We start from the raw sequence: 14506 nt of genomic DNA, 5'->3' as shown, positions 1-14506 counted from the left end.
TTTGAGTTGGTCATCTTCTAGACCTTCATCAGTGGTCACAGGATGCAGTGGGCTGATTATTTTTGACTATTCTCACTCCAGCAGGGACATTGAGGTGTTTAAAAATTCCAGAAGCACTGCTGTGTCTTATCCGCTCATACCAGCACAACACACACTAACACACCACCATCATGTCAGTGTCACTGTAGTGCTGAGAATGACCCACCACCCAAATAATACCTGCTCTGTGTTGGTCCTGACCATTGAAGAACAGGGTGGAAGCAGGTTAAAAAAACATATGCAGAGAAACAGATGGACTACAGTCAGTAATTGTGGAACTACAAAGTGCTTCTATATGGTAAGTGGAGCTGATAAAATGGACCGTGAGTGTAGAAGCAAAGGAGGTGGTTTTAATATTATGGCTGATCAGTGATTATATATGTATATAATTCTAAAATTCTGGCTCCAAGCCCACTTGGCTATTCTGTCAGGTTCACTCCATTTTTACATCTATTAAATGTACTGGAATTTACTTGTCTGATGGTTGCACTGAACTGTATTCTGCTCTAATTCCGACTGATATGTTTGTTTTCTTCAGACTTTTAGCCAACATTGTTAATGTACCAGTGATTGTTTATCTGGCTTCTTCTGCTTTACCTCAGTATGATTTTAGTGCTCATATACGATAAATCCATGATTATTCATAAATATCTTGTCTGATTTTATATAACATATAAGAACTTTTTTATTGGATGTCTTTAGTTGCAGCACTAAATCAATGAAGCCTCCAAGACCACAAATCCTAACTTACAACCAAAGATTTTATGATGATGGATTTTGGCTCTGAAAACTGGGCCGAACGTCAAAGTGTAACGCCGGCTTGATACATTATAAGTTCACAGAACTGAGAGTGAGATTATATAGTGGTAAGAAATAGCTTAGTTTCACAGACCTCACGTTTCTCTCCAAACGTTGTAATGCTTTAACTTTTTTACTCTAATACCTTGTCTTTTCCAACTGATAGACGGCTGATCTTTTTAGAAGTGAAGTATTGACTAGCGTGAGTCATGTCTTCTGTTTGATTCCTCTCCACCACTCTGGAAACGGTAGCAGCAGATGACAATCTTCTTGGCATGTTGTAAAACCGAGCTGGTGTGTACATTTTGACTCTTCTAGTGCTGGGACTGCTCTTTAATGATTGATTTTACTAGGTTAGGACCCAAAAGATAGATTTTATAAGATAAGCCTGGATGGAGGCAATTAGAGGAGTTATTACAAAGCCTGAAGACCCACACAGAAGACGGGATGTTCTGGGGAGTCAATGATCGACTTTATGGCACTTAATAATGAGAGAGAGAGAGAATTTATTTTTCATATATACATATACAGATGTACAGTACAATGAAATTCTTCCTTTGCATATCCCAGCTTGTTTAGAAGCTGGGGTCAGAGCGCAGGGTCAGCCATCGTACGGCGCCCCTGGAGCAGACAGTGTTAAGGGCCTTGCTCAAGGACCCAACAGTGGCTGCAAAGCAGAGCCTGGATTTGATAATAACCATAATCATAGACAGTTTACTTTATTTTTACCATTTTTCCCTTTTTCTCCCAATTTTGTCCCGTAGCCAATTAGTCTTCCCCTGGGGACCAAGAAGGGGTCTCTCTGATGCGTGCACAGTCCACAACCTCTTCTTATTTATCAATACTTAGGTGGATTCGCACATGGGGACAGTCTTGCACACGGAGTCACACACTGATCTCTGCATTCCACCACTTCTGCATAAGCATCTTGGGCTACTAACCAGGGTCCTTACACAATGTTGAAGACCCCACTCCCTTTTTAGTCCAGTCTTTTCCCACCCAGCAGACTAGTGGCCAATTTCTTTCTGCTGCAGGCATTTCTTACTGTACCTGCTAGGGGCACCCAGCCAACCAGTAGCTAAGCTGAGTTTCGAACCCGGGGAGTTACGAATCCCAATGCTGGTGCACTAGTGGAGCATCCTAATGTTGCTTAGCCTCAGCCCATTGGTTTGAATGGGCACCTCAGGCTACTAACCAGGGTCCACCACTGGTACACTGCGTTTTTAGTCCAGTCTGTTCCCACCCGTCAGCTAGTGGCCAATTTTGTCTGCTGCAGGCACTGCCAATTGTACCCGCTTTGGGTGCCCAGCTGACCAGTAGCAGAGCTGAGACTCAGACCCGGGGAGTTAGGAATCCCAATGCTGGTGCATTTAAGGGATTATCCTGATGTACCACCTGGGCGCCTAGGAAAAAAATTGTGTTTGTGAGCTGACATGCTAGCGGGTTGCGTTGCCTCAGCCCATTGGTTTGAATAGACACCTTTTCCCACCCAGCAGACTAGTGGCCAATTTCATCTGCTGCAGACACTGCCAATTTTACCCGCTTGGGGTGCCCAGCCAACCAGTAGCAAAGCTGAGATTCTAACCCACGGAGTTAAGAATCCCAGTGCTGGTGAACTAAGAGATTATCCTGAGGTACCACCTAGTCGCCAAAGAAAAAAAAAGTGTTTCGTCTCTCTTTTTGTTAGCTGGCATGCTAGTGGGTTGCGTAGCCTCAGCCCATTGCTTTAAATGGGCACCTCAGGCTACTAACCAGGGTCCACTGGTCCATTGCTTTTTTAGTCCAGTCTTTTCCCACTAAGCAGCTAAAGGCCAGTTTTGTCTGCTGCAGGCACTGCCAACTGTGTCTGCTAGGGGCTGCCCAGCCCACCTGTGGCAAAGTTAAGATTTAAAACCCGGGTAGTTAAGAAGACTAGCTGCAGGCACTGCCAATTGTGCCTGCTAGGGGGCGTCCAGACGACTGGTAGCAAAGCTTAGATTCAAACCTGGGTAGAATACCAGCGCACTTTGGTGCACTTGTGGAATATCCTGATGTACCACCTGGGCATCTAGTAAAAAAATGGTGTTTTGTTAGTTGACATGCTAGCGGGTTGTGTAGCCTCAGCCCATAGGTTTGAATGGGCACCTCAGGCTACTAACCAGGGTCCACCACTGGTCCATCGCTTATTTAGTCCAGTCCTTTGCCACCTAGCAGACTAGTTGTGCCAAAGGAAAAAAATGGTTTTGTTAGCTGGCATTCTAGCAGGTTGTGTAGCCTCAGCACACTGGTTCGAATGGCCTGAGGCTAACTCTGTTAGCATAGTAAGCTAACACTGTGGCGGTAGGCAGGGACAGCTGATGACGTAATTGCTGTCCAAGTAGTGTGCCTAAATAATCTGCCTTCTACAGTTCAATGTCAGTTAAAACCCTCTCTACTAGGTAGGCAGTGGGCAGCAAGGCAGCTCACTAGGTTTTCAGACACACCCCAAGTCTTTATGGACCTTGTAGGGGTGTCCATTTACTTTTAACCACTTGCTATACTTATATTCTTAAACAGTATCTGTCAGTATTAATCTGATACTGACAGACCCACAGTCACAAAGCTGATAATCGACTGTCAGGAATACTTAAATTGCTTATCTCACTAGCTAATGGAAGGATCTTAGCGAAGAGTCTCACTCATGCTGATCTTCTGCTCTGGTTTTTTAACCTCGTTAGAGCATCGAGGGAAAGAGAAAGGAGAAGAAAAAGACCCCCATCAGAGAATGTGGTTATACTGCGTGGGGTGCTGATGAGGTTTTGATGCTGCTGTCAGCTGTGATCAGATTCCACCTACACTCTGTTAGTGATGGAAGAGCCGTAAGGGGCGGCGGCGGTCACGTGAGGGAGCCTGGCAGTGTCGGATGTGCTGGAAGGAGGAGGTGGGGAGACAGTCAGGCTACTGACAGAACACATCTGTGGATGTACTGATGATGGCAGAGAACATATCGGAAGATATTAGCCTTTCAAAACAGCCCAGTGTGTATCAGCTTGTGTCAGTGTTAGATATTTAAATTTATAATCACAGAAAATTCCAGAAATGTAGCAGATTGTGTAAAAGGGTGCACATATTCATGTCTGAAGGTGTTTTCCCTAATCGCATTTCGATTTCTCTACTGCTGCTTCCCCACCAATCCTGACCGAGAAGAACCATGACTAACACCCATACTCTCCAACATGTGTGCAGTAGCTGACTGCTTCTTTTTACCTTCATGATGCAGGTATATCGTATGGAGAGTCATGCACTGATGCAATTACGACCTTTGCTGGCTGATCGATGCAGATCGGTTATGAGGAATCCCCTCCGGCAATACAACCCATTGGACAATGTAGGCTGCTGGCCTAAAGGTAGCAGAGCTGAGATTCGAACTTGTGAGTTTGAGATCTCAGCTCTGGTGTGCTGTGGTGTTTTACCGCTGCGCCACTCGAGTGGTCATATCTAAGGACATTTATATAGGCCGTCTATAGGCCAGTTCATAAATACACTGCCTGGCCAAAAAAAAGGTCACCACCTGGATTTAACTAAGCAGATAGGTAAGAGCCTCCCATTGGATAATTACTGCATGGGTGATTATGTTTCAGCTGGCAACAAGTTATTTAACCCTAACTGATGCAGTGAGTAGCTTCTCATTTGTTAAACAACCATGTCAAAAGACGCAGAGGTTGCTGCAGTTGGTCAGGTCTAGGTTCAGCAACATTATGTGCCCAAAGAATGAGGTCAGCTGACTACCTGAATATACTGAACGACCAGGTTATTCCATCAATGGATTTTTTCTTCCCTGATGGCACGGGCATATTCCAAGATGACAATGCCAGTATTCATTGTGAAAGAGTGGTTCAGGGAGCATGAGATTGGCCACCACAGAGTCCAGACCTGAACCCCATTGAGAATCTTTGGGATGTGCTGGAGAAGACTTTGCGCAGTGGTCCAAATCTCCCATCATCAATACAAGATCTTGGGAAAAAATTAATGCAACTCTGGACAGAAATAAATGTTGTGACATTGCAGAATCATGGTGGGTAGCACTGTCGCCTCACAGCAAAAAGGTCCTGGGTTCGGTCCCCAGGTGGGGCGGTCCGGGTCCTTTCTGTGTGGAGTTTGCATGTTCTCCCTGTGTATGCTTGGATTTACTCCGGGTGTCCTCCCACAGTCCAAAGACATGCAAGTGAGGTGAACTGGAGATACAAAATTGTCCAAGACTGTGTTTGATATAAACTTATAAACTGATAAATCTTGTGTAATGAGTAACTTCCGTTTCTGTCATGAATGTAACCAAAGTGTAAAACATGATGTTAAAATCCTAATAAACAAACAAAATCTCTGCTCTTCTCTTATTGGTGGATTTTAGAAGAGTCTTGTAGCGTCACAGTGAGCTTTTAGCCCAAGGTTTCTGACACTGGTAGAACTTTTTTCTTAGATGTTTTTGAACACTAAAATGTTACATCCGTATCTCATCAGATCTTTTAATCTACTTCTGTGGCGACCTCCTAAATGTATGAGCAGCCGAAAAAACTTGTTTTATCTTATATCAGCATGTGTTGACTAGCACAACATGAATCTCATACATGGTAAGGTTTAATTTACCAAGATAACAAAAGAACACTGCGAATTTAATTAAGCAGTTAAATTAAGCATTAAATCATTGGACTTCATCACAGACTGGACTGAATAATGAAGAACTGAATAATGAATTGCGTAAATCCTATTTATTTAAAGTATCCTCCGGGCCACCCGTGTTCTCCCCGTGTCTGCGTGGGTTTCCTTTTGACTTGGAAGTCAAAGACTTGACTTGACTGATACTACCTAAATACACAAGGCAGTACATTCAATTATACTTTGGGTCAATTAGGACCAACCCGTTTACCCTCTACTTGTTTTTGCGAGGTGAGGGAGTGCAAAGACAGTAAAAAACATATAAACTATTTATTTACATTGTACATTAGTAGAATTTAGCTTTTCTGTAAAGTGACTTACAATTATGACTACATTTTGAGCAATTGAAGATTAAGGGCCTTGCTCAGGGGTCCAACAGTGTCAACCTGGCAGTGGCAAGCCGTAGCCTAGTGGTACTGGACTAGTAATCAGAAAATTGCTGGTTCAAGCCCCACCACTGCCAGGCTTCTGCTGTTGGGCCATTGAGCCAAGGCCCTTAACCTTCAGTTGCTTAGACTGTATACTGTAACTACAATGTAAGTCGCTTTGGATAAAGGCGTCTGCTAAATGCTGAAAATGTACATGTAAATGGTATGGCTTGATCTTGCAACTTAGACACCGACTAAAAATGAGGATTTAATCCTGGACCTCTGGAATCGGCAATGTTTTTTGTAAATGTCTAGGGCTACAATGAAACACAGTGAAAGCCATTGTGTTTATGTGTAGAAAATTCAGAATAGTGGCGAACCTTCCCAAAAGTTACTTTTTTTGGACCTTTTCCAAAAGCATGAATGACTTATTCAGAAAGTCACAAAAGAACTCCAGGCCTTTGATTGCCTTAACCAAGCTGTTTAGGAAGAGACTAGGTGACGATGGTATTCACTGAAAATGCTGCACAGCAAAGCACCACCGCTGATTCTTTGCTCATGATCCTTTTTTGAGGTTTATTGGTGCATGCAGAATTATAGGCTTAACTTACAGCATTATCAATCTGCACTAAACGTATCAACTCATCTTGCTGAGGATGCAATACAGCATGGAGATCAGCGAGGCCGATCAGCAGTTAGCAGGTTGTAATTAGTTCTTTCCCCGACTGCTGAAGTGAGAAACATTCTGTCTTGTTACATTATTCATGAAGAATACATTACAGTCTTAGCTGTTCCAAGCATGCAGGGGAGTCTGACTTAGGCATCTGTAACATTCTGACATATTCAGGTCTTGAGGTTTGAAGTTGGGTGTTTTTAACTTGTGCTTGTGAGGTTTTATTTTCTTATGTGCTTGTGATGAAGGCAGAGTTTAGGAAACTGGATTCTCAAGACGGCACAAAACAACTGAAAAAATCCACCAACATTTAGCTCTGTTGCATCCTTTCCTATATACAGTATATGGGTATATATATACAGTGTATCACAAAAGTGAGTACACCCCTCACATTTCTGCAGATATTTAAGTATATCTTTTCATGGGACAACACTGACAAAATGACACTTTGACACTATGAAAAGTAGTCTGTGTGCAGCTTATATAACAGTGTAAATTTATTCTTCCCTCAAAATAACTCAATATACAGCCATTAATGTCTAAACCACCGGCAACAAAAGTGAGTACACCCCTAAGAGACTACACCCCTAAATGTCCAAATTGAGCACTGCTTGTCATTTTCCCTCCAAAATGTCATGCGACTCGTTAGTGTTACTAGGTCTCAGGTGTGCATAGGGAGCAGGTGTGTTCAATTTAGTAGTACAGCTCTCACACTCTCTCATACTGGTCACTGAAAGTTCCAACATGGCACCTTATGGCAAAGAACTCTCTGAGGATCTTAAAAGACGAATTGTTGCGCTACATGAAGATGGCCAAGGCTACAAGAAGATTGCCAACAGCCTGAAACTGAGCTGCAGCACAGTGGCCAAGATCATCCAGCGTTTTAAAAGAGCAGGGTCCACTCAGAACAGACCTCGCGTTGGTCGTCCAAAGAAGCTGAGTGCACGTGCTCAGCGTCACATCCAACTACTGTCTTTGAAAGATAGGCGCAGGAGTGCTGTCAGCATTCCAGGATTACTGGAACCATGTCCTATGGTCTGATGAGACCAAGATTAATTTGTTTGGTTCAGATGGTCTTAAGCATGTGTGGCGGCAATCAGGTGAGGAGTACAAAGATAAGTGTGTCATGCCTACAGTCAAGCATGGTGGTGGGAATGCCATGGTCTGGGGCTGCATGAGTGCAGCAGGTGTTGGGGAGTTACATTTCATTGAGGGACACATGAACTCCAATATGTACTGTGAAATACTGAAGCAGAGCATGATCCCCTCCCTCTGGAAACTGGGTCGCAGGGCAGTGTTCCAGCATGATAATGACCCCAAACACACCTCTAAGACGACCACTGCTTTATTGAAGAGGCTGAGGGTAAAGGTGATGGACTGGCCAAGCATGTCTCCAGACCTAAACCCAATAGAACATCTTTGGGGCATCCTCAAGCGGAAGGTGGAGGAGCGCAAAGTCTCGAATATCCGCCAGCTCCGTGATGTCGTCATGGAGGAGTGGAAAAGCATTCCAGTGGCAACCTGTGAAGCTCTGGTAAACTCCATGCCCAGGAGAGTTAAGGCAGTTCTGGGAAATAATGGTGGCCACACAAAATATTGACACTTCAGGAACTTTCACTAAGGGGTGTACTCACTTTTGTTGCCGGTGGTTTAGACATTAATGGCTGTATATTGAGTTATTTTGAGGGAAGAATAAATTTACACTGTTATATAAGCTGCACACAGACTACTTTTCATTGTGTCAAAGTGTCATTTTGTCAGTGTTGTCCCATGAAAAGATATACTTAAATATCTGCAGAAATGTGAGGGGTGTACTCACTTTTGTGATACACTGTATATATATATATATATTATTGTTTTCCTATGCTTTTTAATTAGTGGAGAGAACTTATAAGCAGTAATAATTAGGAGAGGTTTAGTGTTTCTATAAGCTTTTTAGACTCTCTCGGAAAATCTATCTTTCCATCCATCCATCCATCTATCTACACTATACTGCCAAAAGTATTCATTTACCCATCCAAATAATTGAATTCAGGTGTTCTTTATTGTTTTCTTATGCTTTTTAATTAGTGGAGAGAACTTATAAGCAGTAATAATTAGGAGAGGTTTAGTGTTTCTATAAGCTTTTTAGACTCTCTCGGAAAATCTATCTATCCATCCATCCATCCATCTATCTACACTATACTGCCAAAAGTATTCATTTACCCATCCAAATAATTGAATTCAGGTGTTCCAATCACTTCCATGGCCACGCCTCCAGATTAGCTCAAAAACAGTGTGTAGAGAGCTTCATGGAATGCGTATCCATGGCCAAGCAGCTGCATCCAAGCCTTATATCACCAAGTGCAATGCAAAGCGTCGGATGCAGTGGTGTAAAGCATGCCGCCACTGGACTCTAGAGCAGTGGAGACGTGTTCTTTAGAGTGACGAATCACGCTTCTCCGTCTGGCAATCCGATGGACGAGTCTGGGTTTGACGGTTGCCAGGAGAACGGTACTTGTCTGACTGCATTGTGCCAAGTGTAAAGTTTGGTGGAGGGGGGATTATGGTGTGGGGTTGTTTTACAGGAGTTGGGCTCGGCCCCTTAGTTTCAGTGAAAGGAACTCTTAATGCTTCTGCATACCAAGAGATTTTGGATAATTCCATGCTCCCAACTTTGTGGGAACAGTTTGGGGATGGCCCCTTCCTGTTCCAACATGACTGAGCATTGTGCACAAAGCAAGGACCATAAAGACATGGATGAGCGAGTTTGGTGTGTAAGAACTTGACTGGCCTGCACAGAGTCCTGACCTCAACCCGATAGAACACCTTTGGGATGAATTAGAGAGAGACTGTGAGCCAGGCCTTCCCGTCCAACATCAGTGTCTGACCTCACAAATGCGCTTCTGGAAGAATGGTCAAAAAATTCCCATAAACACACTCCTAAACCTTGTGGAAAGCCTTCCCAGAAGAGTTGAAGCTGTTATAGCTGCAACGGGTGGGCCGACATCATTTAAACCCTATGGATTAAGAATGGGACGGCACTCAAGATCATATGCATGTGAAGGCAGACGAGCGAATACTTTTGGCAATATAGTGTATCTATCCATCTATCTATCTATCTATCTAAACCATCCTTTAGAGACCATTGATGCATAAAGTGAATTGCTAGAGTTAAAAACCCCTCTTTACCTTACTTGTATGATGCTGCATCCTGTCATACGTTACCTCTGCGGTTTTGTGTTTCCTCTGGTGTCTTTTTTTGTCAGTAATTGAGAAAAACGAGCTGATCTTACGCTGCTACCACCCCATTCAGCACACTGCGTGAGCATTAGCATTCTGTATTTAATTTAGATGTAAATGTGTGAGCACGACCCCTGGCTGGGCACAGTGCTGCTGTGGACGGGTGACACACGCCTACCCGGTGATGAATTAGCAACAGCATTAGGCAGATCATTCATCCGCTTCCAGTAAGTCAAGAGGAATAGTGACTAACCTAATGAGGAAATCATTATTTTCCTTTAATGCGTTTATCTGCACTGACCCTGCTGTATTGTGGACAGAGCAATGTTTCTGTACGCTGTGTCAATTTGATTATGTAGCATTTGTGATTTGTGTGATTCTGCTAATGTAATTTATTTAGTTATTTTTATTTTGAGGTGTGAATAATTGTTGGCTTCGTCCTGATTTTGCTTTAATGCTGCAGATGGCACACTAAATGTTTACAGCTTTATCTTTAAAGAACAATTATTACTGATGAAGGAAAATGGCTCTTTTATCTATCCATCTAATTAACAGATTTATATAAAAGTGAGATTTCCTACACTGAATAACTGGTTGCATCACCTGTAGCTATAATTAAATCCGCTACACCTTTTCTAAAGTTGTATACACCGATCAGCCATCACGTTAAAACCACCTCCTTATTTCTACACTCACTGTCCATGTTATCAGCTCCACTTACCATATAGAAGCACTTTGTAGTTCTACAATTACTGACTGTAGTCCATCTGTTTCTCTGCATGCTTTGTTAGCCCCCTTTCATGCTGTTCTTCAATGGTCAGGACTCTCCCAGGACCACTACAGAGCAGGTATTATTTGGGTGGTGGATCGTTCTTGATTTTTCTCAGCACTGCAGTGACACTGACATGGTGGTGGGGTGTTAGTGTGTGTTGTGCTGGTATGAGTGGATAAGACACAGCAGCGCTGCTGAAGTTTTTAAACACCTCACTTTCACTGCTGGACTGAGAATTGTCCACCAACCAAAAATATCCAGCCAACAGCGCCCTGTGGGCAGCGTCCTGTGACCACTGATGAAGGTCTAGAAGATGACCATCTCAAACAGCAGCAGTAGATGGGCGATCGTCTCTGACTTTACATCTACAAGGTGGACCAACTAGGTAGGAGTGTCTAATAGAGTGGAGAGTGAGTGGACACGGTATTTAAAAACTCCAGCAGCACTGCTGTGTCTTATCCACTCATATCAGCACAACACACACTAACACACCACCACCATGTCAGTGTCACTGCAGTGCTGAGAATGATCCACCACCTAAATAATACCTGCTCTGTGGTGGTCCTGACCATTGAAGAACAGCATAAAAGGGGGCTAACAAAGCATGCAGAGAAACAGATGGACTACAGTCAGTAATTGTAGAACTACAAAGTGCTTCTACAACCCCTGGCAAAAATTATGGAATCACCACTCTTGGAAGATGTTCTTTCAATTGTTTAATTTTGTAGAAAAAAAAGAAATCACAGACATGCCACAAAACTATCATTTTTCAAAATGTCAACCTTCTGGCATTAAGAAACAATAAAAAAAAGAAACAAATATAATAGTTGTGGTCAGTCACAATTGCTTTTTTTTAGATCAAGTAGAGGAAAAAAATATGGAATCACTCAAATCTGAGGAAAAAATTATGGAATCACTCTGTAATTTGCAGTTTAAAAACAAAACATCTGCAGCAGATTAGATTTGCTAATTATTCTTCAGTTTAAAAAGAGTGCTCACACCTCGGAGAGCTGTTGCACAAAGCAGATTGTCATGAATCATGGTTCCAACACAAGATATGTCAGTTGAAACAAATGAGAGGATTATAAAACTCCTTCAAGAAGATAAATCATTGTGGAATGTCGCAAAATATGTTGGTTGTTCCCAGTAAGCTGTGTTTAAAATCTGGACCAAGTACAAACAAAATGGGAAGGTTGTAAAAGGGAAGCATACTGGTAGACCAAGTAAGACATCAAAGCATCAAGATAGAAAACAAAGCAATATGTCTTGAAAACAGAAAATGCACAACAAAACAAATGAGAAACAAGTGGCCGGAAAGTGGAGTCAATGTCTGTGACTGAACTGTAAGAAATCACCTAAAAGAAATGGGATTTACATACAGAAAAGCCAAACAAAAGCCATCATTAACACCTAAAAAGAAAAGAACAAGGTTAAAGTAGTCTAAAGAAAAGCAATCGTGGACTGTGGGTGACTGGATAAAAGTGATCTTCAGTGATGAATCGCGAATCTGCATTGGGCAAGGTGATGATGCTGGAACTTTTGTTTGGTGTCTGTCCAATGAAATTTATGAAGATAACTGCCTAAAGAAAACATGTTCATTTCCACAGTTGTTGATGATATGGGCCTGCATGTCGGGTAAAGGCACAGGGGAGATGGTCTTCAATAAATGCCAAAGTCCACATTGAAATTTTGGACGCTTTTCTTATTCCATCAGTTGAAAGGATGTTTGGTGATGATGACTTCATTTTTCAAGATGATAATGCATCTTGCCATAGGGCAAAGGACGTGAAAACTTTCCTTCAAGAAAACATATAATGTCTTCAAAATTAAACAATTGAAAGAACATCTTCCAAGAGTGGTGATTCCATAATTTTTGCCAGGGGTTGTATATGGTAAGTGGAGCTGATAAAATGGACAGAGTGTAGAAACAAGGAGGTGGTTTTAATGTTATGGCTGATCGGCGTATATAAACGAAAGACATTTAAGTATTTTTAAAACCATTAATGAGCTCAAATGTGTTAAACTTGTTTACAGATAAGTTGTGCAGGTAGAAGTGCACCACCACAACGGCTGTGGGAATAATATGCACAGTATAAAACTCCCATCTTTGCCTCATGCCAGACATAATGGGATCATGCCGTACTAATTTTCTTTTTTGACCTATCAGAGCTTGGGAATCATCCAGGTGGTTTTTGGCAAACGTGTCACAAACATTTATTTTCTACTTGGTGGTTAATGCTGAGCTGCTCTCCCATAAAGTAAATTTTTATCCAATCTGTTTCAGATTGTGGAGTCACTAACACTGACCTCAGCTGAGGCACCGTCAGCCTGCAGCTCTGGGTATTTTTTGGTGTATAGTTTGTGATGTTCTTGATGAGTTTAGCTTGTGCTCTTGGAGTATTTTTGGGAGACTGACAACTCCTGAAAAGATTCTGTTCCAAGTGTTCTCCATTTAAAGATAAAAGCTCTTACTGTGGGTTTGTAGAGATCTTTTCCAGACTGATAGATAATTATACTTTTTATCATCTCAGATCTTTCCTTTGATCATCAGATAAAGTGCTTGTTTAATCTTTGTGCTGGCAAATTGACTCAGAGGTTCAGTCGTAGAGGTTCAGTGAAGGAGGTTCAATGCCGGTAAGTTTTATAATGAAGAATACTGGCTAAATTTCAGTTGGTTTATTATCAGACAGCAGAATACATGCTTTTGACAAGGGTAACTATGGTATTACATATGGCAAATCGGCCCATTAGTTTTTCATTCATATCTTTAGGAATATAAATAGCCATGCAGCAAAGTTTAACAATAAAAAAATGTTCAAATCGGTTACAAAAACCACTTGTCCCTTACAAGTGTTTGACTTTATCTGTCCAGAGACTGTTTAGCTATTTCATAGTATCAAAAATTTTTTTCATAGTGCCTGAACTGGAAGAACCTGATGATTGTTCTATAAAATCAAAAGCAGCTCAGGACACTGGTACAACACAATGCTGCTTTATCATTCAATTCCCACTTATCTAACGTTCTAAAACTACAGATCATTAAAAAAACAAATAACACTATTATTCTGCTGGCTGATTGATGGAGCCTGCACAGATGAGAAAATAGTGCTCTCAGGGTGTGTCTCTCCGTACACAACGCTGAGCTGTACTGCACTCGTCAAAGTGTAGGTGATAAGATCAGAGCAGGGATCGGCATTGGTGGGGAGGAAGCATGACGCAATCGGGCAATCGAGCAATCGGACGCACGAAAAAAAGGGAGAAAAAAGGGAGAACAAAGGGAAAGAAAATGCATAAAGAACATATATTAAAAAAATAACACTATTATTTCTTTACAATGCTGAGAAACATGTACATGCTTTTTTGTAAACAATTGTTTACAAATTGGGCCTGTTTGCCGAGAAAAAAACAACAAAAATAATTAAGATATAGACAGTACATAGCAGAGCGTATACACAAAAACACTAGCTTCATAAAATTACAAGAGAGACACAAAATACAAATAAAAATGGCAAATAACAGCTTTAGCGAGAGCCAAGTAAAGACTCCACTGATTACTAGAGCAAGCCATAGCCTAGTGGTTAAGGTACTGGACTAGTAACCAGAAGGTTGCTGTTCAAGCCCCACCACTGCCAGGTTGCTGCTGTTAGGCCCTTGAGCATGGCCCTTAACCATCAGTTGCTCAGACTGTATGCTGTAACTGTAATGTAAGTCGCTTTGGATAAAGGCGTCTGCTAAATGCCGAAAATGTAAATGTAATGTATTGATTGAAGCGGGGCTGCACTGTGGCTAAGTGGGTAACACTGTCGCCTCACAGCAAGAAGGTCCTGGGTTCGATCCCCAGGTGGGGCGGTCCGGGTCCTTTCTGTGTGGAGTTTGCATGTTCTCCCCGTGTCTGCGTGGGTTTACTCCGGGTGCTCTGGTTTCCTCCCACAGTCCAAAAACATGCGACTGTGTTCGATATAA

General features: G+C 42.1%; 1 protein-coding gene across 1 annotated transcript in view; it reads left to right on the top strand.

Moving 5' to 3' along the window:
- Window positions 1-14506, top strand: part of cacna1g (calcium channel, voltage-dependent, T type, alpha 1G subunit) — a 349320-nt gene that overhangs the window by 147545 nt on the left and 187269 nt on the right. The window lies entirely within an intron of this gene.

The sequence above is a fragment of the Trichomycterus rosablanca genome, chromosome 10 (genome assembly GCF_030014385.1).
Source record: "Trichomycterus rosablanca isolate fTriRos1 chromosome 10, fTriRos1.hap1, whole genome shotgun sequence".
In the NCBI taxonomy this organism is placed as follows: domain Eukaryota; kingdom Metazoa; phylum Chordata; class Actinopteri; order Siluriformes; family Trichomycteridae; genus Trichomycterus; species Trichomycterus rosablanca.
The sequence above is the reverse complement of the archived record's forward strand: the minus strand, read 5'-3'. Positions and strand labels throughout refer to the sequence as shown.